The sequence below is a fragment of the Heterocephalus glaber genome, unplaced genomic scaffold (assembly GCF_053883595.1).
Source record: "Heterocephalus glaber isolate CG9 unplaced genomic scaffold, H.glaber_assembly_v1.0 deba00001600, whole genome shotgun sequence".
In the NCBI taxonomy this organism is placed as follows: domain Eukaryota; kingdom Metazoa; phylum Chordata; class Mammalia; order Rodentia; family Bathyergidae; genus Heterocephalus; species Heterocephalus glaber.
In genome coordinates this window covers 19,148,641-19,176,086 of record NW_028258372.1, presented here as the reverse complement: position 1 = coordinate 19,176,086, position 27,446 = coordinate 19,148,641, and the positions used below count along the sequence as shown (strand labels likewise).

At 34.0% G+C, this 27,446-nt stretch overlaps 1 protein-coding gene and 1 pseudogene across 6 annotated transcripts in view; one reads left to right on the top strand and one right to left on the bottom strand.

Moving 5' to 3' along the window:
- The window catches only part of LOC106010057 (eukaryotic translation initiation factor 1 pseudogene), a 35,231-nt pseudogene extending 27,192 nt beyond the window's left edge, over nucleotides 1-8,039 (top strand).
- The window catches only part of Acbd6 (acyl-CoA binding domain containing 6), a 228,418-nt gene that overhangs the window by 178,346 nt on the left and 22,626 nt on the right, over nucleotides 1-27,446 (bottom strand). The window lies entirely within an intron of this gene.

The window sequence follows — 27,446 nt, the reverse complement described above, 5'->3', positions numbered from 1 at the left end:
TCAATACCTACTTCGAGAACCTGTACTCCAATAAAATGGAAAATAGAGAAGAAATGGGCAAATTCCTAGATACATACAAATTGCCAAAGTTAAATGAAAATGATATAGAATTCTAAACACCCCAATTACAATGAGGGAAATTGAAAATGTACTAAAAAACTTACCAATGAAGAAAAGCCCAGGTCCTGATGGCTTCACTGCTGAATTCTACAAAACATTTAAAGAAGAACTATTGCCATTACTCTTTAAACTCATCAAGGAAATTGAAAGGGAAGCAACACTTCCAAATTCATTCCTGGAAGCAAGTGTTACTTTGATTCCAAAACCAGGGAAAGACCCAACCAAAAAAGAGAACTACAGGCCAATCTCTCTAATGAACATAGATGCAAAAATCCTCAACAACATACTGGCAAACAGAATACAGAGGGTCATTAAGAAGACCATACACCCTGACCAAGTTGGATTTATCCCAGGGATGAAAGGTTAGTTCAATATTCGTAAATCAATAAATGTAATACATTATATTAACAGAGTCAAGGACAAAAACCATATGATCATCTCAATAGATGTAGAAAAGGCATTCAACAAAATCCAACACTCATTCATGATAAAAACCCTACAGAAAATTGGAATAGAAGGTCTTTATCTCAACCTGATTAAGGTTATCTATGAAAAACCAACAGCCAACATCATACTAAATGGTCAAAAACTGAACACTTTCATGTTAAAATCAAGAACAAGACAAGGATGCCCACTATCACCACTCCTGTTCAATATAGTTCTGGAAACATTAGCCACAGCAATTATACAAGAGAAAGAAATAAAAGGAATAAAGATAGGAAAGGAAGATGTTAAACTGTCATTATTTGCTGACGATACGATACTTTACATAGAAGACCCAAAAAACTCCACCAAAAGACTTCTAGACTTAATTGACAGATTCAGTGAAGTAGCTGGATACGAGGTCAACAATCAAAAAACAATTGTCTTCTTGTACACAAATAACAGACTCACTGAGAGAGAAATTAGGGAAACAATTCCTTTTACAATAGCATCCAAAAAATGAAATATCTAGGAATCAATCTAACAAAGAAAGCAAAAGACCTCTACACTGAAAACTACAGCACTCTGAAAAAGGAGATTGAGGAGGATATAAGAAAATGGAAAGACATCCCTTGCTCCTGGGTAGGAAGAAACAATGTAGTGAAAATGGCCATACTTCCAAAACTACTATATAGATTCAATGCAATGCCAATTGAAATTCCAACAATATACTTCACAGAACTAGAGAAAACAATCCAAAAATTCATTTGGAACCAGAAGAGACCTAGAATAGCAAAAGCAATTCTAAGCTACAAAGACATGGCTGGGGGTATCACAATCCCCAACTTGAATCTTATACTACAAAGCTACTGTGATAAAAGCAGCATGGTACTGGCAAAAGAACAGACCTGAGGATCAATGGAATAGATTAGAAGACACAGAAGCAGCTCCAGACATACTCAGCTACCTCATCTTTGACAAAGGAGCCAACCACCCTCACTGGAGGAAAGATAGCCTATTTAATAAATGGTGTTGGAAAAACTGGATTTCAACCTGCCAAATATTAAAACTAGACCCATACCTATCACCACGCACTAAACTAAGATTGAAGTGGATTAAAGATCTAAATATTACAACAGAAACACTAAACTTGCTCGAAGATAAGTTAGGTAGAACTCTTGAAGGCATTGGCATAGGAAAAGACTCCATGAACAAAACTTCAGTAGCATGGGAACTAGCAGAAAGAATCAACAACTGGGATCTCATCTTATTAAAAAGCTTCTGCACTGCAAAGGAGACCATCAACAGAGCTAACAGACAACCTACAATGTGGGAAAAATTTTTAGCAGCTGTACCTCAAAGGACTATTATCTAGAATATACAAAGAGTTGAAAAAAATCAGACCACTCAAATTCAAAGACCCAATTCAAAAATGGGCATCTGAAATGAACAGACATTTCTCAGACAAAGAAGTAAAAGCAGTAAATAAATATACGAAAAAATGTTCAACATCACTGGTCATTTGAGAGATGCAGATAAAAACAACAGTGAGATTCCACCTCACCCCAGAAAGAATGGCTATCAAGAAATCAACCAATAACAAATGCTGGTGGGGGTGTGGGGAGAAAGGAACCCTGCTCCATTGCTGGTGGGAGTGTAGACTGGTGCAACCACTGTGGAAATCAGTATGGAGATACCTCAAAGAACTGGGACTACAGGTCCCATTTGACCCAGCTATTCCCTGCTGGGTATCTTCCCCAAAGAATTAAAAGAATCATACCACAGTGATATATGTGCACCCATGTTCATAGCGGCACAGTTTGTAATAGCTAAAGCTTGGAAGCAGCTCAAGTGCCCATCAATTGGAAACTGGATAAAGAAGATTTGATTTTTTAATAAACTGGAGTACTACTAAGCCATAAAGAATGAAAAACTAGAGTCATTTTTAGCTAAATGGATGCATATAGAGGCCATACTCTTAAGTGAAATAAATAGGACACACATGTGTAAATACTGAATAGTTTCACTAGTGAGAAATTGATAGTGTAAACAAGGGTTAAAATGATTAAAATGAATAATTGAAATAGGAAAAAAGGTCCAAAGACGAAGGGGTGAAGGGAGGGGAAGGCGAAAGGAAAGGAGGGAAAGGAAAAACTATGAGAAAAGGAAAAAAAAAAAAAAGGAAATGATGTCTGTGTAAATAGGGAAGGGTGCACAGGTAATGCGGAAAAAATAAGAACCAAGATACATCATGTACAGGTACAAGCACCCAATGATAAATGTAAACGAATTTTATACCTAAAATGTACCAATAAAAGAACTTAGAAAAAATAAATAAACATATAAAAATAAATAAATAAATAAATAAAAGATGATAGGATACAGGGAGCTAGACCTTTTGCACACTGGATAGGAATCTAAGGATGGAGAAAGAAGGGAAGGAGGGAAGGGGAAGTAGAAAAGACTACGATGTGATATGTTTATGTACGAACTCCACACATAATGTTTTCATTATGTATCTCAAACATGTGCTAAAAAAAATTAAAAAATTAAAAAGCCACAGAAAAGAAGTAACATATGTTTAGAAATACATTTTCTGAATTGTAGGCAATATGGTACAAATTCATAAATGGAATATATTCATAACTATGTAATTCTTCAGAAATATAATCAATGCAATTTCAAATTCTTTTTGTTATTCTTTTTTTTTTTAGGGTACCGGGGATCGAACTCTGGTCCTTGCGCGGCAGTCGGCAAAACCACTGAGCTAAATCCCCGGCTCTTGTTGTTCTCTTATTACTGTCAGTCTTATTGAGATCAGCCTTATAAAAAACAAAAAGGCAATGTAATTCTACAGTTTTAAAATTTCAAATTAGACATATTTTACAAGCAAAATGTTCGAAAACTTTCAGGAACTCTCATTTCTAACACGGCACAATTGCATCCAGGCAAAGAAAATTTTGCGGACAGTAATTGTACTTGACTGACAGCAGCAACTGCATGCAAGGTTGGAAATTAGAAGACCATTACTGTACTGCAGTAATTGCTCTGGTATTTTCTGTCACTATCGAGTGTGAGCTGAAAGAGAATCCATAGCAAGCATCACCTAGAATGCAGCTGGTCCAGAAATTCCACCCTAACACAGTACAGAAAAAGTATGAATACACTGGTTATAGGCATAGCAGCTATACAGAACATTCCTTTTGATGTCTGATAAAGCATGAAATATGAACAATTAAAAGGCAATTCTAAAAGATACTTCCATCTTCCAATTAACTATGAAGAATATCCGAAAAACACACAATGAATGTGACTTAAGTATTTTCAGCAAGAGTCCAAATAAATATTTTATAAAATTATACTATAATGAAAGCTTACTCAACATTCAGATATTGAATAAAGGATCTTGAAAACTTAGAAACACCAGTAAGACAGTACAAATAACACATTTTTCCTAAAAACAATCATAGGAAGACAATAGGTGAAACATACTATGGCTCCCTCTCCCCAGGGTGGCTACCATACCAGACCAGCTCAACAACAAAATAAAAATAAAAAATCAGGGGATCGGGGATTTAGGTCAGTGGTGTCACTGCGTGACTCTCAAGCGCAAGGTCCTGAGTTCAATCCCCAGTGCCAAAAAAATAAAAAATAAAAAATCAACAAAATCAAATCTATGGAAGATATATCTGTTTCTGAAAGGAGAGCATAAAAAGGATCCATAGATCCAAAGGTAGGGATAGAAATTTACTGACAGTAAAGCCTGAACCTTCAAAAGCTCAACTACCTTTTGAAAGTAGATTCTCTTAGCAAGTAGAGAAGGGTCACACTTCTCATATTCTCTTTACATGGTGAATATTGTTTACTCTGACAGTCCTAAATGATCCTAGTAGATTGATCGGCCCCAAATTTACCTAGATTGAGAAGAACCTACCTTTTCTCAGCATCACCTGAAGTTATAAGAAAGATCTCTCTTACTCCATCTCATCTTACCTCGGTAGAGCAATCAGAGATTGCTAGCTCAAGGGCCGGGTAAGATTTAGCTCAGTGGTTCCGCCGCCTGCCTCATAAGCACAAGGTCCCAAGTTTGATCCCCCGTACCAAAAAACAAAACAAAAACAAAGAGATTGCTAGCTCACTGGCCCACTGCACTAATAAAAAACTGTCCTCCTTTGCCTGTCAGTTACTGATCAAAAGACCTCAGAAGTTAGATCTAGTGCAAAGGAAACCTACAATCAATAGGCAGATGAAACTACAAGCATTTAAGGAGAGGAAGACAGTAGAATGTATCAGAACAAACAGCTTCTTTAGAGAGAGACAAATTAGCTAAGGAAACAAGATGGAGCTTTCATATAATAAAATGTAAAGATATATAGCATATGTAATGTTGAATTTATTAGTTCATAAGTCTACTGTACTACCAATGTTAACTTTTTACCAAAGTTGATATATAATCCTACTCTAATATACCTCTCCTATAGTATGGCTCAAAATAGTCTTTCAGTCAATAAGCATAGTTCAGCAACTGTAATGTTTTAAAAAAAATACTGATAACTTGGGATAGTCATATTCATAAAGCATACACACCATATTATGAGGCAAAATATATGTTAATAAGTATCTCTAACTTACTTCAACTCAATTCAACATAGGAATTACTTTTAAACTCTTTTAAATATTGAGGTCATCATTGAAAGTTCTATTAGCCAAGGTACCTGTTATCAAGACATTTAATATTACCTGGGATTTAGAATAGGTTGGCATACAAAACAGGTATGAAGCAATGAAAGACAAATCAGAGCAAATATTAGAATGTACACCATAGGTAATAAATGTGACTGATTTACAAGGAAGAAATTAGTGTGGATTGGAGGATTCATAGAATAAAATAGAATTGGGACTTCTGGGAAGATGGCATAGCAATAAGCAGCAACAAATCAACCACTCTAAGATTCGGGATCCAGACACTGGAAAATAACAACTTGGAGAAGAAAAGGAGGGAGGTGGACCCCTAGGACCCAGGAAGGATCTGAAGGGAAAATTGGAGCCCATAGAAAGTGAAAAGCAGAAAAAGGAAAGGGCAATCTGTACTTTCTCCCCAGCTCCTGGCTTTTGGCATGAGGAAGGAAGAATAAAATCTACAGAGACACAGAGAAAGCAGGTGTCTCCAGTGGGATCCAGGAGAAATGCACCAGTGGGACAGAGCAGTGGATGTTATATACTACAACAGCTGGTGAGTGATGCCAGTCCAAGTTACAGCTATAGTGTCCCCTGTAGACAGTGCTTGGTCGGACACCATTTTAGGGAGGGACCAGTGGAACCTGAGACTCAGAGCAGCCATGGATTGGCTTCATCTCAGCTCCCACTGTTAAAAAACCACAGTGACTGGGTGAAGGACAACCACAGGAGACATCCAGGGTCAGTGAGCTGTGTGGTCATACTGCCAAGACACACCCAGAATGTTATAAGCCAAACAACTCAAGCTCTAACCCCAGGACCAAAGCCCAGGATCAGATTGAACTTCTGTGAATTTGAAAGTACCAGAATTGTCTCCCCACCCTAATCCTACTGCAGCCTTGCTGGGATTATCCAGCATGGATCTAGGCTCTCTAACTGCCTCCTTTGTCTACCAGCAAGGGCAGAGTCATGCCCAGAATTGGACACTACTACAAAATTATAGACACCAGAAGGTAACCACAGACTTCATATGATAAAGAAATGTCTTTTTTTCTTTTTGTTTTTTGATTGTTTTTGTTTTGTTTTGTTTTGTTCTTGTTTCTGTTTTTCCTTCTTTCTTTCCCTCCTGTCTTCTTCACCAGTTTCCTGAAGTTTGGGTAATCTTCCCTCGTCCTTCAGCCTTGCTTCTAATTTTTTTCTCTTATTTTTCTATTTCTCTTTCTTATCCCTTTTAAATTTTGTTTGCTAGAGAAAATCATTCTACTGAGGGGATATTTACTGTATATGATTTTCAGATTTGTCTTAGATTATGTTATAGAACTACAAATCTTGTACCTATGGTTAAAGGTGGCAAATTAATAGTTAACACAGTTTGTCATTTTCTAGTCTATGCTTGATGCTACTGTTATTACTGATTGTACTTTAGCCAGGTGACATAGTGTTGTGATCAATTGATCTTCCTTGTATGCCAATACCTGGATTGTCTGGGGGTCATAAACCATACTACAGTCAAGGGGACATTGAAGTGGAAGAAATCAAAAGCCATTTGGCTGAATTTTATGAAAATGGTAACAGCAGAAGTAACAAAATGGATGAATAAGTTTCTTGACAAAACCAAAATGGAGATAATTAAAGAAATGACAACTATAATGAAGGAAATGGTTAGTGATTCTAGAGTAGATACAGATAAAAAAAAAAATAGAAGAGCTTAGGAAAGACATGGAAACCATGAATACCCAACATAGAAGAGAACTGGATTCCATAAAACAGACTCAAATAGAAATCCAAGAGATTCAAAGTTCTACTGAAAGTATATGCAGCAGAGTCAACCAATGTGAAGACAGACTATCAAAAGATCTAGAAGACAGGGTTGTGGTTGGTGATCATCAAATGAAAAACTTCTTCAAAACAGCAAGGGACCACAAAAAACCAATCCAAAAGCTGCTAGATGATAAGAAGAAGACGACTAATATAATACTAATTGGAATCAGTGAAGATTCAGAAGATATCACAAAGGGCATAAAAACCCTGTTCACAAAAGTAATAGCACAAAACTTTCCATGCATGGAAAAAGAATCTGAAATACAGGTAAGTGAGACATATAAAACTCCAAATGGTCATAGTCAAAAAAAACTTTACCAAGGCAAATAATAGTCAAGATTCCAGAAATTCAACACAAGATCAGAATACTAAAAGCTGTGAGACAGAAGAAACAAATTACCTATAAAGGAAAACCCATCAGTATCACAGCAGACTTCTGAACACAAACCCTTAAGTAAAGCAGAGTCTGGAATGAAGTATTTCAAGCCTTAAAGAAAACAACCTTCAGGCCCCAGTCACTGAGCCACGGCCGAGGACTCATCTGCCTCCCTCTTGAGCCCCCTGCTTCCCGGGGATCCGCCCCCCTCCAGCCTTCTCTCGCAGCCGCCTTCTGCTGGCCATTTCCACCGAGGAAAAGGAATCGTATCATGTGTCCGCTATCCAGAACCTCCACTCCTTCGACCCCTTTGCTGATGCAAGTAAGGGTGATGACCTGCTTCCTGACGGCACTGAGGATTATATCCATATAAGAATCCAACAGAGAAACGGCAGGAAGACCCTTACCACTGGTCCAAGGGATCGCTGATGATTACGATAAAAAAAAAACAAAAAAACTGGTGAAGGTGTTTAAGAAGAAATTTGCCTGCAATGGTACTGTAATCGAGCATCCAGAATATGAAGTAATCCAGCCCTAGGGTGAACAGCCCAAGAACATATGCCAGTTCCTGGTAGAGACTGGACTGGCTAAGGATGATCAGCTGAAGGTTCATGGGTTTTAAGTGCTTGTGGCTCATTTAAGCTTAAGTGAGGATTTCCTTCAATGAGTAGAATATCCCTTCTGTCCCTTGTCACAAGTTTAAAAACCTCACGGCTTGTATAATGTAACCATTTGGGGTCGATCCGCTTTCACTCGGACTAGTGTAACTCCTTCATGCAATAAACTGGAAAGAGCCATGCTGTCTTAAAAAAAAAAAAAAAGAAAACAATCTTCAACCCAGGTTGATGTACCCTGCAAAAATATCTTTCAAAATTGATAGAGAAATAAGATACTTCCAAGTTATATATATAGAACTCCAAATAGTCATAGTCAGAAAAAACTATACCAAGGCAAATAATAGTCAAGATTCCAGAAATTCAACATAAGAATGAAGAAATTCATGACCACTGAACCAGCACTCCAAAAAGTTCTGAAGGATATTCTAGAAAAAGACAACAAATACAACAATTCTATGAATCCCAATAGAATGAATCCACCAGGCAAGGGAAGCAATTGAACAGAGGGGAAAGAAAGGGAACCAACAAGAGGAAAATAATATACTGGTAGGAATACAAACTGGTACAACCACTATGGAAATCAGAATAAAGAGTACTCTAAAAACTAAAACTAGAGGTTCCATTGACCCAGCTGTTCCCCTCCTAGGTACAGTAACACCTCTGTTCACAAATGCTTCTGTTTGCAAACAATTTGGTTTGTTGCTTCCATTCCAAAATTTTGCTTCCATTCACAAATTCCACAGCTATCTTCCCTACACAAACACAAACACAACCCTATTTCCAAAAATTGTAAAACAAGTTCATAAACCAAGGTACCACTGTATCTTCCCAAAAGAGTTAAAAGCATCATACTACAGTGATATATGCATAGCCATTTTTATAGCAGCACAATTTATAATAGCTAAATCTTGGAAATAGCCCATAAGCTCATCAATAGATGAATAAAGAAAATGTGGTATTTATATATAATGGAGTAGTACTCTGCCATGAAGAAGGATAAAATTGAGTCATTTGTAAGAAAATGGATGCACCTCAGACCATAATCTTAAGTGAAATAAACCAGACACACAAGTTTAAATACCAAATTGTTCCTCTTGTGTGAGAAACCCAAAGGGTAAATAAGGAGCATAATGGAGGACAGATATTGGGAAGTAGGAAGAACATATTCAAATGGAAAGGGGAATAAGGGAGCGGGGAGGAGGAAGGGAAGGAAAGGAAAAGGAAAAAAGTAGAAGAAAAAAATTGAAACAAAGCTTTTGTAAATGGGGAGGGGAAGAAGGGTTGAAGGGAGAGAAGAGGCATGAGAAAAAAAAAGAATCAAGACATATTATGTACAGGTACAAATTCCCTATGATGAATGTGATCAATATGTATGACAAATATGTACCAAAAAAAAAAAAAAGATTAAAAAAGAACAAACTAGAATTAATCAGGGCTAAAACAGACAAAACCCACAGAAACAGTAAAGATGGCATTTTAGGAAAACAGCGTAAGTTATTCATAAGTTTAAGAAATAGCATAAGTTTAAAAAAAAAGCATAATAAATCCACCATATTTGAGGGGCAATGAGAAGGCATGTGAGATGGGATCAGATTTGCAGTATATAAAGAATGGATTAATAATCTTGGGGAGAGAAATATAGGTTACAGAAAGCCTTAAAAGTAAGAATTAAAAGTAGATTTAAGTTCCTAAGAAGTATGATATACACTGATTTTATTATTTTCCTGATAAACTTCACTATAAAGGATACCATATATTCTAGTATAAAGCTGTTCATCTCTATATGTAACAAAATCACATTTATATAATGCACCAAATTCTTAAAAAACATATAGTTCAAAGTCTTATTAGAATGTTTTATTTGAAGTTTTATTAGAACTTTAGGTTCTAAGAGAAGAAATGGTATTTTTCAAGATCCCAGTTAGGATAAAGCACTAACAATAACTCATACTACTATACAACACTAGAATTATTCATAATATAAAGATATTGAAAGTGACAAGTTCATTACAAAACCTGATAGTCTAACACACTTAAAATATTCGTTATTCAAGGGAAACCCTAAATTAATAATTTGGCTTTAGCTTACTTGAACATCTCTAATTTTGAAACCATGGTAAACAAGCTAAAAATTAAAGGTTTTTGCACTTTCTCCACAATTATTATTCTATTCTATTCTTACTGTTTTGTTTTCTAATCTTTCCCTCTGATTATAATTGTACAGTTTATTAAAGGTATCTTTGCATGTATTATAACTGTACAGTTTGTTAAAGGTATCCTTGCATGTGAACAGCAGTTCATAAATATTCAATTCTAACTTAGCTAAGGAGACTCAGCTCAAATCTACTAGGACTAACAGCTTACAAAGAGCTAATAAATTTCCTGATGATAGGCAAAATAGAAGACTGGTCCTTTGTAACCATTCTATTTCCAGTATAAATGTTTATTTACTAGGAACTGGGACTCTCATTATAGCTGTTAATATATTTTAGTAAGTGTTTTCACTCATGCATTTTAAATATCACACACACACACACACACAGAGACACACACACCATACAAGGAGTTTGGTTTTCTATCTGCTAATATAATGAGCAATGTCAAGTTTCATGGAGAAAAGGAAAGATTCAAGTCAATTTGTTATTTGCCTTATAAATTACAGAACCATTAAATTTTTTCTAAGTTCTATCAACTGAGGGATGCTTATACAGAGAAAGGATCAGTATACAATCTAGTTGTATTTTTACAGCACTATCAAATTTTAAAAGGGAAAAATTTTTAAAAACACAATCTCAAGAAAACATTTAAAGCTGATAAAGATTTAATTTACTAGGTCATGACTCAAAATATTAAGATCAAATTGTTAACATGTTATTCTCAGTATATTTAATTTTAAAGCAATAAACCAGCAACCTGATATTGAAATATAAATATAGTATATTTGAAAGGGATATGCTGGGACTATTTATGATTATATTTCTACAAAAATATTTACTAGGTATTTACTATTTGTAGGTGGTTTGGCAGTGTGTTCCTAATGTTTTTTCAACAAGAGTTTAACACATTCCCAATACTTGTTGGTTTTCTTAATCATTAAGAAACAAATGCATATTATTAGGTACATTTAAATTTTATAAGACATTTACTTTGTTATTAAAATAATTATAATAAATCTTCATTAAAACTTACTTTAATAGTTTATCTAAACACAAAATTCCATTAAATAGCCCATAGATGCCAAAAGTGTGAAAAAATACTTCCTATTTGGTCCAGAAAATTTTCTGCTTCTAAGTGATTCATTTGTGTTTTCTAGTAGTTATAATCAGGATTATTTAGGTTTCATTACTGAATGGTCAAAGTTTAAACACCAATACAGAGAGCTACCAAAGATAACTTAGAACAGGAATCAGCACAAAAGTGATAATGAACCTCAAGAATCGGAAGAAACTTGCCATCCATTTTATAGATATTCTTTACTCCTGACCCCATCTAATTACTTGTGGTCTTAAGCTATTCATTTATAAGTTGGCTAAAGTAATGGGTAAATACTCCTTTGGGGCATACCATTTGTAATTCTGATTTATTGGACTGCTGCCTCCCTATGGAGGTCTAACCCCATGTTTATAATTACACTGCTTAATGTGGAAACAGAATGATGTTTCACTGTCTTACTTTATGAAACAGTATGGACATATAAAATGATATGGTTTAATTAAATAATTTGAGAATGTGGGTTTTCTCTAGGAAGTTTGAAAATATTGTTTTTAGCAACACTGTAACATATCCAATAAGCATGATAGTTATGCGTCAACAATCTTGAACTCAATGCTGTATTTCACTGTGTACATGAATGTCCTCATTTATTAAATAATTTGACTGAATATTACTGTCTCCTAACTGAGAATAAGTGGCAACCCAAACAGATACGTTTTCTTAATTTCACAACAGTTTAAAGGGAAAGTATGAACTACGTAGTTTTAAAGTAAAAATATTTTTTTTCTTTCAAATCTTACAGAGTAATATTTTCATATATTGCTTCCATCCTTTACTATGAATCAACTCTGGCTCACAGTATGTAGTCACAGATTTACCCAGAGGAAAACTCTAACCTAGAAATGTAGGGCCATGTACACAGCAGATGCTCAATATCTACTGTGTGAATTCAATAATCATTAACCATTAATGAAAGTCACAAGTGACTAATAGAAAATAAGAGACTGAACTTCTTCCTAGATAAGTAATGCATTCCTTGATGAATCTAAGTCATCAACCAATAACCAAAATTACAAAATTTGGCTGATGGCTAGGAATTCATCCTGAAGAAGCAATTAGATGAATGAGCAAAAATATAAGGAGAAAGATGTTTATTGCAGCATTACCTATATGGGCGCAGGAGGAATGAAAGTAGTTAAACATCCAAACATAACAGTATTGGCTAAATAGATTTATCTATATGAGAATATTATGCAGTCATTAGAAATCATATATACTGACATGGAAAATGACTGATAATTGCAAAGTAAAGCAGAGTTTTGAAAAATATCTGAGCAATATGATCCTATTTGAGTAAATGGAAAGTAAAATTTTACTATTTGTGTGCAAATATAAATAGATTTCAAAAGCTAACAAAATTTTAACAATGGTTTCTTTAAGACAGTTCTTACTTTCATCTAAAAACAGATACAGTGTCTGAAAGTTTCCATAAAAAATGTATGGGGGGACTGGAGATGTACCTCAGTGCTAGAGGGCATGCTTAGCAAATATGTGCTTAGCATGCGAAATGCCCTGGATTAAATTCTGAGCACACACACACACAAAAATTAAGTTTACAATTAGAAAGCATAAAAGCTATTTCCACTTTTGGAAGAAAGAAATTTCTCCTACCCACCAAATACAATACAATACAAATACAATAAAACTTAACTATCTATATGCTGAAGCTGTAAAAACCTATCAGATAAGACACAGGTTGAGATAACTAGGTTCCACAGATTAAATTATGTGAAAGCAGTAAGGTGAGAAACTTGGGCTCTGGAGTTAAGCAGAAAAGTAATAATTTTCTAACCATGACTGTTAAATCTACATGACATCAGGTGAGATTTTGTTTTTACTTTTCTTAAAGGTTTCTAGTCCTTGTGCTCCTCATATATAAAGTAGAAATGATCACATCTATCTCAGAGTTGCTGTGACTACTAAGTAATATACATATAGGTTATAGTAAACCCATATATGTATGTTTATAAGTATATATGTACATGTACATACATACAGTTAAATTTTAGTTATACATGGTACTCAAAGATTAATATTAATGAACTAAGCATTCTAGTATGTTTTCAATTCCTAAATATATTTGTTCTCTATTTTTCATAATTATCTCAGTGCCTATACCACTTAAGTAGAAAATTCCCTTTCCACTCTTTTATCAGATGTTCAATGTGAAAAATTAATCTTATAGAAGTATATAGGTAAAATGTATAAATCTCTCTTTCATTGCTTCTTCCCCAACCTATGTCATTTTTTTTCAACACTGAACTTGTGCCCTGATTTATTTGGGGGATTAATTTCCCACAATAATATCAAACTGAACATACCGACCTGAAATATGTTTATTTCAATTTATCCTACACAGACAATTTTCCATTTGTTTTATTGGTGGTAGTATTCCATTATATATTATTATTTAATAATTTCCCTATTGATTGTTTCTAATTTTTCAGTAATACATACAATGCTGTAGTGTATATCCTTGTAGATATATCTTCTAGAATTTGCAGGAATTTTTTTAGAGTAGAGTCACAGAAGTGGGGCTGTCAGCTTCTTAGTCTAGCCTCCACAAAAAAAAAAAAAAAAAAAATCTAAGGCTAAGCTTACACACTAAGAATTCTTGGGAAGTGAAATCTCAAGATATAAAAAATGATAAGGAAAAGGAGAAAAAGCAAATAAAAGATAGTACTATTAACAGAGCTGGCTCCACTGACATAGGTCTCACAGGATGTTTTCCAGTCAGGCTACGGAACATTCTAACTTTTCGGAACCAGCAAGAAAGGAAGGAAAAAAGGGAAAAGTAATCACCTGCCAAGTCTTTCCTATCTCCTGCTTCTCCTTAAAGTTTGCCCTCTCAGCTTTTGGGCTTGCTGCCTAATGGCTCTAAAATAGTCCCCGAGGCTGGATCTTCAGCCATAACTTCTCCCATCTCCTGGGCCCGGAAGTAGTAGGAGTCAAAGTCTCCACAAGTCTGGTCACACAGAAGGTGCTAGTAAAACTGCTCTTACACCAAAGATGGCTAAGTGGACAGGTGGCTTAAGAAGTTAAAAAAAAAAAACCATATCACTGGAATAAACCAATTTGCACTCCACAAAAGATGCATGACTGCTCAGCCCACAGTCTTCTCATTCAGTTATATAAGAAGTAGTATGTGCTGTTTTATCTCACATTTCTTGATTATTAATGAAGTTGATGATCTTTTCCTGTTTACTGACATTTCTTTTTTTTCTGGGGATGTCTTATTCTTATAAATTTCAGGTATAATTTCTCACCCTTCCCTCACAAGACTATAATTAAAACTACAAGATTCTGCTTCTCTCAGTTCTACTCTATTTCCTTAACTTACTGCAGGCTACCGATAAATCAAATAGTTAAGGCTTTCAGTTGGCATAAATATAACAGCATAAAACTTTTGATGGTTGTCCTGTCCCTAGATATAACACTAAGGACAAAGCAAAAACATGACAACTGTATTATCTCTAGTTTCCATAATCAGTTTTACAGGGTCAGGGAAACTTTGGCATATAAGAAAAATTTGTCATTTGAGAGATGCAGATGAAAACAACACTGAGATTCTACCTCACCCCACAAAGAATGGCTGCTATCAAGAAATCAACCAATAACAAATGCTGGTGGGGGTGTGGGGAGAAAGGAACCCTTCCCCATTGTTGGTGGGAGTGCAGACTGGTGCAATCACTGTGGAAATCAGTATGGAGATACCTCAAAGAACTAGGACTAGAGGTCCCATTTGACCCAGCTATTCCCCTACTGGGAATCTTCCCCAAAGAATTAAAAGAATCATACCACAGCGATATATGTGCACCTATGTTTATAGCGGCACAGTTTGTAATAGCTAAAGCTTGGAAACAGCCCAAGTGTCCATCAACTGGAAACTGGATAAAGATGTGGTTTTTTTATAAAATGGAGTACTACTCAGCCATAAAGAATGAGAAACTAGAGACATTTATAGCTAAATGGATGCATATTGAGGCCCTAGTCTTAAGTGAAATAAATAGGACACACATGTGTAAATACCGAATAGTTTCTCTAGTGTGAGAAATTGAAAATGTAAATAAGGATGAAAATGATTAAAATGAATAATTGATAATTTGAAATAAGAAAAGGTCCAAGGGTTTGGGGATGGTGGGAGGGGAAGGGGAAAGGGAAGAAGGGAAAGGAAAAATTATGAGAAAGAAAAAAAAATGGAATCAAACTGTGTAAATAGGGAAGGGTGGAGGGCGTGAAGGGTGCACAGGTAATGGGAGAAAAAATAAGAACTAAGATACATCATGTTCTGGTACAAACACGCAATGATAAATGTAAATGTATTTTATACGCAAAATGTACTAATAAATATATATATAAATTTTTAAAAAAAGAAAAATTTGTGCTGGGTGTGGTGGTGCTCGCCTGTATTTCCAGTACTCAGGAGGCTGAGGCAGGAGGATTGCCATGAGTTTGAGGCCAGCTTGGGCTACATAGTGAGTTCAGAGCCAGCCTGAACTACAAAGCAAGACCTGTCTCAAAAAAAAAAAAAAAAAGATTGTACTTCTATCCAATTTTCCATATGTCCTCAACCTCTGGCCAGAATGTTTGTGACTATCAAACAGAACAGTGACACTTGCTTGCCATCACCTCTACAAGTAACCAAGCTGTACTGTAGGTGTTCAATTCAAATTTCTTTTATCACTATAGAGTTTTGAACGTAAGATAACCATCTTTAAAATAGAAACTTTTTCCATACAGGGATAGGCACTGAGAAATTCAGACCCAAATTTGTAATAACATCTTTTCTTTTGCCTCTTGTACTCTTTTTTTTCTTTTAAAAACTACCTTGATTATTTTTTAGATTAGATTTCTGTATTATAACCATTGTTCAAACCTTCACATCACTCTCCCTCTTTTCATGTTTAACATGTTTTAAAAACTGAAAGTTCAACATGGTAGCTTTGACTGTAAAGCTGTAAAGCTACTAGTATTTTTGGTCTTAAATAGAAATCATTCCAGTACATGGAAGTCTTATTCCAAGTGCACTGTGGAATAAACAAAATTGCACTATCCCTAGAAAAGGAATACTCAGTGTACCTAAAAACAATATAGCATTCTGATAGTGTGTTTTAAGTCCAAGTCTGTAATATTTTCTAAAACAATGTATTCATTATCAACTTGGTTAATAAAATCTAATTCATGCAGATGACAGACCCAATGTAGAGAAAAACTCTATTTTCCAACTTTAAATCAAAGGACTATGACTTAGACTTAACTAAGTCAGTCTTATAAGAATCAAGGTTTGCTACAGAGTAGCCACATAAAGGAAATGTCATTAACTTTTTCTTCTGAACAATTTCTCTACAATATCAACCAATCATTTATTCAAAACACTCTACTATACGCCAAGTTATCACTCACTAGTATCTCCAGCAATGCTAACACTGCAGTCCATTTATTCTTTGGTAACATAGTAATAATATTCTTGTCCTTGTTAAGTATTTCATTTGATATAATATTTTATATTTGTAGTTCACAAACTGTTACAACTATTACAGTTTACAAACTGTTTTCTACATATCTAATTTCAATGAGTTATCTTTCTTCACAACTTTAAAACATGACAATACACCACTAACCTCCAAAACCAAAACATATCAAATTTTGTAAATAATATTTTAATAATAAAAACTAATACAAATATAAAGATGTTAATCTGTCATTTCCTTATCTTTCTTTACAACAAATCCACGTTAATACTATTGGTTCATTTTCCCAATTTAAGCTTTTTTAAAGTTCACACTAAATTTCCCTATGTTTTATTTATTTATTTATTTGGTACCGAGGATTGAACTCTGGACCTTGCACTTGCGAGGCAGGTGCCGGAACCACTGAGCTAAATCACCGGCTCCTTCCCTATATTTTATTTCAATCAATTGCCTAAGCTGAGACTACAATGTCATAAGTAAAGTACTCAATCATAAATTTCTCAACAGACATAAAATCAAAGACACTCAACATCTACAAATTTAAGGTGGAAAAAACCCCTCAAAAGAACAACAAAGTCTCAAAAACCAAATGATGAAAAGAAGTTAACACATGCAATCTTGGTTGATCAGTTAGTTGACTAGTCTATTCTGCGCAGTGGTAGTCTTTTCTCTCTACATTGATATTAAGATTACAACCATGTGACAAGATCATCTCGGTCCACTCTTTTTATTTTATGTTTTCTTATAAATTATGGAGTTGTGAGGAAAAAGTCAATCACCTTTCAGATGCTTGACTGTAAAAGTACTACTGAGAAGAGAATCGGTATGAGTCATTCAAATATAGGACTCTACATGAAATGAGGGCCATCTGTGAAACAGCACACACTTAAGCTAGGTATATGTAATAACATTTCAAATACCTAGATCTCAAGCTTCCCATGATTCTATATTTGCTCAGGAACTCCAGTATACAGATTTTTTTTAAAAGCCCAGAAAAAAAGCAACAGTTTTTACTATTATCATACAAAAAAGTGCTATGTCCATCCATACTACAAATATGTGAGTGTGAATAGGTCATCTTGCTTGTGCTTATTACAGAGTACTTTTTAAAGAATATATAAAGTTAAGTTGAATTGATTTTTAAAGGTCATGATTAAAATGGCATTTAAAACCAAATGTTACTGTATGAAGATGGATAAAAATACTCAACTGCTCTATTTTTTGTGAGGATAAATCCATTTCTTAAAAGTGTTATTTGAATAGAAGTATAGTCTAAATTTTCTAAAAGTTCAGACTTTTTGCATTAACCTATGATACAACTTAAATAGAAATTTGCAACTTAAAACTTTATTGCTCTGTTCATTTTATAATTGATAGTTCCTTGCTCCTAAATGATAAAAGTAATTAAAGCTTATCTGTCAACTTGGAAGAAGATAACTGACATTCTGACATCACTGTTTTCCAACAAGCACAAGGTAATGAATAAAAAGACTGAAATATTTAATTTAAGCACAAAAATGATCAAACAGCCAGGTGTGGTAGTACATGCCTATAATCCTAGCACTTGGGAAACTGAGACAGAAGGATTACTGTGAGTGTGAATTCAATGCCAGCCAGGGATACATAGTAAGTTCAAGGCCAGCCTGAACTACATAGCCAAACTTTTTCTGGAAAAAAAAAAAAAGTATGGCTAGCATAACTAATTATTCAAGATACATTTTCTTTCTCAGAAGTTTATGCCAATGTATATTCTCAAAAACCTCTCTTACACAGACACAAGTATATTTGTAAACAGAGAAAAATGTTTATATCCCTCAGTACTAAATTATGCATTCAATATAATACTGGGTTCCAAAATATCTTTGCTTTATCTATCTTGGCCAGTCCCTTCACAATATCAAATCCTTCAGTTAAGCAGTGTTCTGTTAGGTTTACTTGGGTACCAAGTATGTGAATTCTTCCATTACTTCATTACTGAAAGTTGATCTATATACTTACTTAGGTGACTCTTGGCAAAAACAAAACAAAACCACAAAAAAACTCGACTATGGAAAAATGGTACATATCTTACAGAGAAGAATTGAATATCAGAAGACAAGAGCATCAGACTCAGCTGAAGGGCCCTAACAGGTATCCCTGGAAATTTGATGATAAAGGCAGAGGAAGTTAGCTATTGGTCTAAAGAGAAACTTTTCATTGGTCTACGTGTCTGTTTTTGTGCCAGTACCACATTGTTTTTGTTACCATACCTTTGTAGTGTAACTTGAAATCTGCCATTGTGATATCTCCAGCTTTGCTCTTCTTGTTTAGGACTGCTCTAGCTATTTTATGTCTTTTCTAATTCCATATGATTTTAAGATTTTTTTTCTACATCTGTGAAGAATACTGTTCAGATTCAATAGGTATTACATTAAGTCTAGACTGCTTTTGGTAATAGAGTCATGTTAGTAATATTAATTCTGTCAATCGAAGAATAAGGATGTCTTTCCATTTTCTAATATCCTCTTCAATTTTATAGTTTTATAATTTTCATTACAGAGGTCTTTTACCTTGTGCTTAAGTTGTACACCAATGGAATAGAACAAAATAGACACAGAAACAACCACATACACCTACAGCCACCTGATTTTTGACAAAGGGGTCAAAAACATATTGGAGAAAGCCTCTTTAACAAATGGTGATGGGAAACTAGATATCTACCTGTTGAAGACTGAAACTGGATCCCTCTTACCCTGTACTAAAATGAAATAAACTGGCTATAAACGCAAACTCTGAAACTTCTGGAAGATTACAAGGGGAAACTTAGAAACACAGGCACAAATAATTCCTAAATAGAACACCAGTTAGCACAGAAAATAAAATCAAGAATCAATGAGTAAGATTATGTAAAATTAAAAAGCTTCTGCACAGCAAAGGAAACAATCAATGGAGTGAAAAAGGCAATCTATAGAATGAGAGGTGTTTTTTTTTTAACAGTACTGTCATTGAACTCAGGGCCTTTTCACTGAGCTACTTCCTCAGTCCATTTAAAAAAATTTTTTTTTATTTTAAGACAGGATCTTGGTACGTAGCTAAATTGGCCAGGGTGGGCTCAAACTAGTATGCTGACATTGCAGGTGTGCAACACCACTCCTGGCTCAGAATGGAAGAAAAGTTTTGCTACCTACTCTTCTGATAGAGGTCTAATATCAAGAAAATATAAAGAACTAAAAAAAACTTAACTCCCAGAAAACAAATACCCCAATCAAAAAATGGGAACTGAACAGACACTTCGGGCTAATCACTACATAAAAATGTTCATTAGGGGAAATGTGAATATAAATAAAATTTCATCTTACACCAGTCAGAATGGCTATCATCAAGAATACAAAAAACAATAATGCTGATGAGTATAGGGGTGGCCCTTCTACATTGTTGGTAGGAACATAAAGTAGCACAACCACTATGAAAATCAGTATGGTGATTTCTCAAAAAACTAAAAACAGATATCCCATTTGATACAGCTATATCTCTCTTGGGTATATTCCTGAAAGAACTGAAACCATACTATAGTGATACATGCATATTCTTGTTTATAGCAATGTAATTTACAACAGCTAAACTTTGGAAACAGCTTAGATGTCAGTCAAAAAATGAATAAAGAAAATGTAGAATATAAATATATATATATATTTATATTATACATACAAATATTATTCAGCCATAAAGAAAAATGTCATTTGTTGGAAAACAGATGGAACTTGAGATTATCATGCTAAATGAAATAAGCCAGACTCAAAGTTAAATATCACATGGTTTCTCTGAAATAAAAGAGAGATGGTAAGAAACAGAGGCAAACCTTCTGGAGACAGGAAATGGGATCAGTAGAAGGAAGAGGATTTTGCGGGGGTTGAAAGGGATTGAAAATGACCTAGATATGTTATATGCATGTACCAACTATCCAAAATGAACATCCTTATTCTGTATTATAAACACACTCTAATGAAAAAAAGAAGAAAATAAAGAGAAACTTCCCAATTTAAATTTCTATGGAAGACACTGAAAACACAAAGATGAGTGTGTTGCGGGGTGTGCATCCACACACACATCTTACCAGTAGCTGTAAAAAAGAAAAAAAAAATCATAAAATCTCCTAATTCAATTTTTCAAACTCATAGGCCAATGACAAAGTAACTTAATTGGATGATTTCATGATTTTGCACTGACCCACAAATATACTAGAAAAATGAGCTAAGAGCTGAGAAAGTTGGTACTTTTAGTTTACGGAGAAAATCTCATTCCAAAATATATAAATGTTTAAAAAAATTTCAGAAGATGATACATAACCATTATTATTATAAAATTTCAATAGGATTGGGCCAGGAATTTAGCTCAGTGATTCCTGTGTCTGCCTCACAAATGCAAGGTCCCGAGTTTGATCCCCGGTACCAAAAAAAAATTATTTCAACAGGATTACAGCTTTATTTTATGCTAGGTAATACAGCCCGAAAAAGTTCAACAAATTTTAACTGAATTGATTCTCAAGGGATAAATTAACAGTCATCTTCAATTCTACAATACAAATACATATAAAAGCAAAAACTACTGCATATTTGGAAGTAAAGAAATTTAATGGAATACTAGAGTGATAAGAATATAGACTAATTCAACAGAAGAAAATACATACAAGAGAAATGTTCTGTAGACTAAAAAATACATAGAAAGAGCACATAGATTAAATAGTAAAAAATAATTTAACTGTCTATTGTACAAATATTAGGCTTTTTAAGCACTGAGTCTCAATACACAAAATTTTTGCACAATGAATGAAATTTGACAAGGGGTAGGCAAAGGAAGGAAAATCAACCTCAAAATATATCCATCTAGGTTTTTATAACACAAAAGTTTAATCATCCAAAATGTTAAGAATTTTTAAAACTTAAAAGACATCTAAATTCTCAAAGTATTTAAAAAATGTTTAATTAACAGAGCAGAAGTATTTGGAATGCAATGTTGATAACATATATAGATACAACTTTACTGTTTTTTAGGCTTTAGTGTACCTGATTTCACAGTAACATTATCAAATTCCCTTTGCTATAGCTATTAATATTGAATGCTACATGATAGCAGGTGGCGTGTGAGCACACACACACACACATAAACACACACACACACACCCCCATGGTCATTTTTATATATATTAAATTTATTCTAAAATTATGAAATTCATTCCATATTGAGATTTCTTCTTAATGTAAATCTAAACATGAAAGTAGTACTTTGAGAGACTACAAATTCTTTGGACTTTGTTTTATTCTGTTTTTTGAGACAGGGTCTTGTTAGGTGGTTCAGCCTGGCCTTGAATTCACAGCAATCCTCCTGTCTCAGCCTCCTGAGTGCTGGGATTACAGGAATGTGCTACTACACTGTGCTTAAGTTCTTACTGAAAACATTATAGAGGCTTCAGTTTTAGAATAAAGAATAATCTGCCTACTTTCCTATTATTTTACAATTTCCAATGTATTAATTATTTTGCTAATATTCACTTCTTTCCTGTGAGAAATGCAAGAAATAATACTACATTATCAAGACAGAGTAGGGCCCAGAATTTATCTCAGTGGCGCTGCCGCCTGCCTCACAAACACAAGGTCCTGAGTTCGATCCCCGGTGCCAAAAAAAAAAAAAAAAAAAAAAGGACAGAGAACACAGCTATAAACTATTGTGAAACAGATCCACAGTATATTTCTCTTTAAAAAGTAACAAAAATTAGTCCTATTATACTAGCTTAAAATATAACTGAAATCTCACTTAAAGTTTTTACATTTTATTCTTTAAAAGGTATACAGTTGTAGAAAAGGGCATCAGACTCCAATAATATTGGGCCAAATATCTCATGATATTTAATGAAATAGAATAGAAAGCAAATTATATAAATGAACAGCTTAAAAAAAAAAGAATCACCTTCTAAAACATGTTAAGTAATGTGTTGTGGCAAAACTAATGTAAGTATCTAAGTCAGGCAAACCATGGTCTTGCTTTTTTTACTTTCTGCCTATGGGCTGGTTATTCAGCCTCTTGGTTACATTATTTAACCTCTCTGAGCCTCAGTTTCCTCATCTGTAAGAAAGAATAAAATCATCAACCCAACAGGATTGTTAGAAGAATTGAGACTAACAGAATCTTTTACTCTAGATTTTACACATGTGTATGAGTTTATATAGTTATATACTATTTAGATGCCGACTATATTACAATATAAAATACATTTTTAGGTTTATAATATATAATTTTAGTGACTTTGCACCACATATTTTTAAAATAAATTGGTAATGAAAAATTATCTCCTTTGACTGGATTTAAAATCCAAATCATCAGACTTTTAGTTTCTACATTTTAAGTGACTCACTATGATAAAAATCTAATTAAAAAAAATATATATATATATATTTTTTTGGTACTGGGGATTGAACTCAGGACCTTGCACTTGTGAGGCAGGCACTGGCACAGCTGAGCCAAATCCCTGGCCCAAACCTAATTATATATTAAGAGCAGGTGAAGCACATCTCATTTTAAAAGAAAACCTTATCTTTCCTAAATTTATTTCACTTTGAGGTGGGGTACTGGGGATTAAAACTAGGCCTTTGAACTGAGATGCATCTCCAGCCTTTTTTCAGATTTTACTTTGAGACAGGGTCTTACTGAGTCACTAAGTTGCTAGGCTGGGCTAGAACTTGAAATTCTTCTTTCTGCCTTAGCCTCCTAAGATTATTACAAGTGTACATGCCTAATTTTTATTTCATTTTTACACAAATCAAAATTATAGATGATAAGAGATTCACTAATATTTTTCAAATATATTAAAAATTCAACCTAAGGAGAAATTAGGAAACTGGAGGATGACATTTATTATGTCTAGGCAGTTATTTATTATGGTTACAAGAAATATCAAAATAATAACTAGCATATACTAAAATTAGAACCTTGTTCCATTGCTACCTAATCTCATCAATATCAATGAAAATACTAGAAATGTATCCCACACTAACACTGAATGAGATCTCTGATGCAAAACTATGGTGCTATTTAAAGATGGAATATGAGGTCTAAAAGCATTTACAAGTTTTAAATTATACCATTAAATTATTTTTTAACAAAGAATGAAGCTGTCACTTAAACATTTATACACACACATATTCAGGCTAATATACTACTTCCTTTCCTCAACTGGCAAATATGACAAGAAAAAATTTAAAAGTACAGTTGGCAAATAACACAGAGGATAACCAAAATTCAAGGCAAGTAAAGGCATCAAAGACTGTAAAAATATCCAATGCATAAATCAGAATAATATTTATTTGCTAGTTCCCTCTGAAGCTAACCAAAAAATTATACATTTTTAACCAAAAATAGTGACTACTGTATTAAACTGACAAACACACAAAGTATTAAGAATGCCAGGGGCCGGGCCAGGGATTTAGCTCAGTGGTTCCGCCACCTGCCTCACAAGTGCAAGGTCCCGAGTTCGATCCCCAGTTCCAAAAAAAAAAGAATGCTGTAGTTCCTAAATAACTTCTTATAAAGTCAGTGGGGTAGATTATGTTATGTTTTTAATCATAAACACCATACCTTTCCATATGAGAAATTACCTGTAGAGGTTAATAAATTTGACCCAAAATATCTTCAATTTCTGTCCAAAAAACCCCCCCTGTTCTAATAAATTATCTTATTAGAATAAATGTTTTTTTCAGTAGAAAAAATAAATTCTTTATAATTTGGAAACTAGATAAAATGCAGTTCTAATTCTTAATATAATCATATTTTTTATTAAAATAAATCAGAAATAGTTTACTAAAATAATCAGAATGGGAATTAGTTCTAGATTACTTCCTTTGCCTATGGCTTTAACAGCATAATTCAACTGGTCTATGCTAATGTATAATTGTTTTATATACCTATGTGTAAAACACCGAGCTATATATATCCCATTCTATTGCACAAATAAGAAAATCGAAAGAATACTTTTGCAAATGAAAAATTTGAGTTACCCAGGATACCAGTTTTCACCAAATTTTCTAATAAATGTAGATTACCAAGTAAAATTTATGTTGCTTAATTTTTTTAACTTGTATGAATTACATAGGAAAATGAAATCTTTTCTCATTTTTAGTTCTCATCTATTATCCCACAGCTACAACATTATTTGGATGTACAGATAATAATAAGATGTTCCTTCTTAAAATTACTACCTTAATATTTCATTAAAATGTTATATTTGGATTTAGTAAGTACAGTTTAAAAATTTAATTTCTAACCTTACAGTTACTTTACCATGTCTATAAGGAAAACAAATACACAAAATAAGCAATATAAGTGTATGGACAGTATTTATTTCCACAGACAAATCACAGAAACTTTAACCTGTGAAACACTGCCCTCTCTAGAACATTGTTTCAAATGACATTGAATTAAATGACAATGAAAATTCAATTTATTCAAATCACAGTATAAGCCGGCCAAGGAATTTTGGATCTTCCTGCCTTGTTCCAATTTTTTAAAAGTTTATTAGTGCATGTGTGTAGTACATGATGTTTACAATTCACTGTGAGAAATTGGTACGTGTATATAACACATCTTTTTTTCATCCCCTTTCTCTTTCCTCCCTCCTTCTCCATCCATCCTTTGATCCCTTTCCTTTTTTTGGTACATGTTTATAGCACCTAAGGTTCACATTCCTTGTGTGGAGGTGGTACTTCTACATAACACATCTCAATTCCTTTTTTTCATTCCTTATCCCTTCTCTCCCGACTCCATCTCTCGATCCCCTTCCTCTCTGAGAAGGATCAATCTCCCTACTTCCTATTATCTATCTTTTATTTTGCTCTTTATTTTTACTCTGGGTTTTTCATATAAGAGAGAAGTGTGAAGGGATTTGTGTTATTTACTGGAAAAGAGAATAAGGAGGAAATTAGAATAATCTGATAACTATCTATTAGATACCTTCTATGGCATAGCCCTGTGCTAAACACTGTAATTGGTTTGGTGGATAGACAAAGATGGATCTTATGTAGTCTTTGATCTGGAAGAGCCTAAGACAGTGATGGCAAACTTGTTAAGAGTTTTCAATGATACAAACAGCCTATTGCAGCACCTGTGCCATAGGTTTGCCACCACTGGCCTATAGCCTGGATATAGTACTACTAAGTATTATAGTTAAATGAGGTTCTTTCTGAGATGAAAATTTTAATACATGAGAAAATATAACTTAAAGCATGAGTCTCCATTATAAGATAGCTAGAGAAAAGAAACCCAATTTAACATTCCTGATGGCCAACAAGAAAAAAAAATCACAGAAGTTAAATTTTGGCAAATAAACATATTTGTCTAATTTTTAAAAGTATAAATTCCAAAAATTACTATTATCTTTATAGGTAAGTACATATCACATGTACGGATTTGTCAACTCTGGGTTTCGATGACTTTTTATAAATAAAAGATAAAGAAATGATGTTGCAAAATTCAGGTGAACAGTAGCAAGCTGTGCAAAAAGTGAGATGACTACTGGACAACTAGGTAACCACTTTTTTGGCTACCAAAACAGAAGAGTAGAGTGTCAGTTCTCCCATCTATGCTATTTAACTTCCTGGGTGATACACAAATATAATACCATGGATGCCCAGTGTAGATCATTAGACTAGTGAGGCAAAGAGAAATGAAGTTACTAAGATTCCGAGTAAATATAAAAGATTTCAAGGGGACAAGGAAAAGGAAGGGAACAGAAAATGAAAACTAAGATATTAACAGTACTACTGAAACACACAGAAAGTCCAGGGAACGCCTGTGACTAAAGCCATCTTATTTAAACGAACATTGCTCCCTCTGGTGGTCACAAGAGGTTTTACTTGGTGTGAGTAGAAATGGAAGTGGAAGGCAAAGGAGAAATAAAATCACAGGAACCGCACAGATTAACTTTCATCTACACATCAGACATATAAATATCAATTTATAGAGAACATTTCTTAAGAGAAAGAATTTAGCTGGGTGTAGTAGCCTATAATCTCAGCTACTTGGGAGACTGAGGAAGGAGGATCACACAAATTCAAAGTCAGCAAGACCCTGTCACAAAATAAAATTAAAAAAGGGATAGGATGTTGCTCAGTGGTAGAGTGTTTGCCTAGCATGTGGGAGGCCCTGGGTTCAATCCCAGGACCCCCCAAAAAAGTTCTAAAGAATAGGACTGAATGTACAAGTGTGTAGACCAAGGGGCTTTTCAAATTTTAATTGTGTATTCTACATTGTTTAAATTTTTATTTCCGTGTGTGTATACTAATTTCAATAGAACATTATTGGACTATGTGGAGAAGCGCCTATACTTTTTTACAAGTTTACCATCAGAGTATATTTCCCATCTCATTCAGAGTAAAGGCCATAATCCTTACAATAGACTATACTAGGTACCCAAACTCATCTTCTCTATTTCTCTGTCCCTCCATTCTCATTCACATATTGCCCTGGCAGTTTCTAGAGCACACTAGGTATGATCCTGCCTTACAAACTTATACTGGCTGTTCTCTCTAAAATCTATGAAATGCTCTTCCCCCACTTTATACTTCCCTCACTTTTTTACTTCCTCCAAATGTATTCTCAGTATCACCTTTTCAGTGAAATTTCCTTGATCGTTATGTTTAA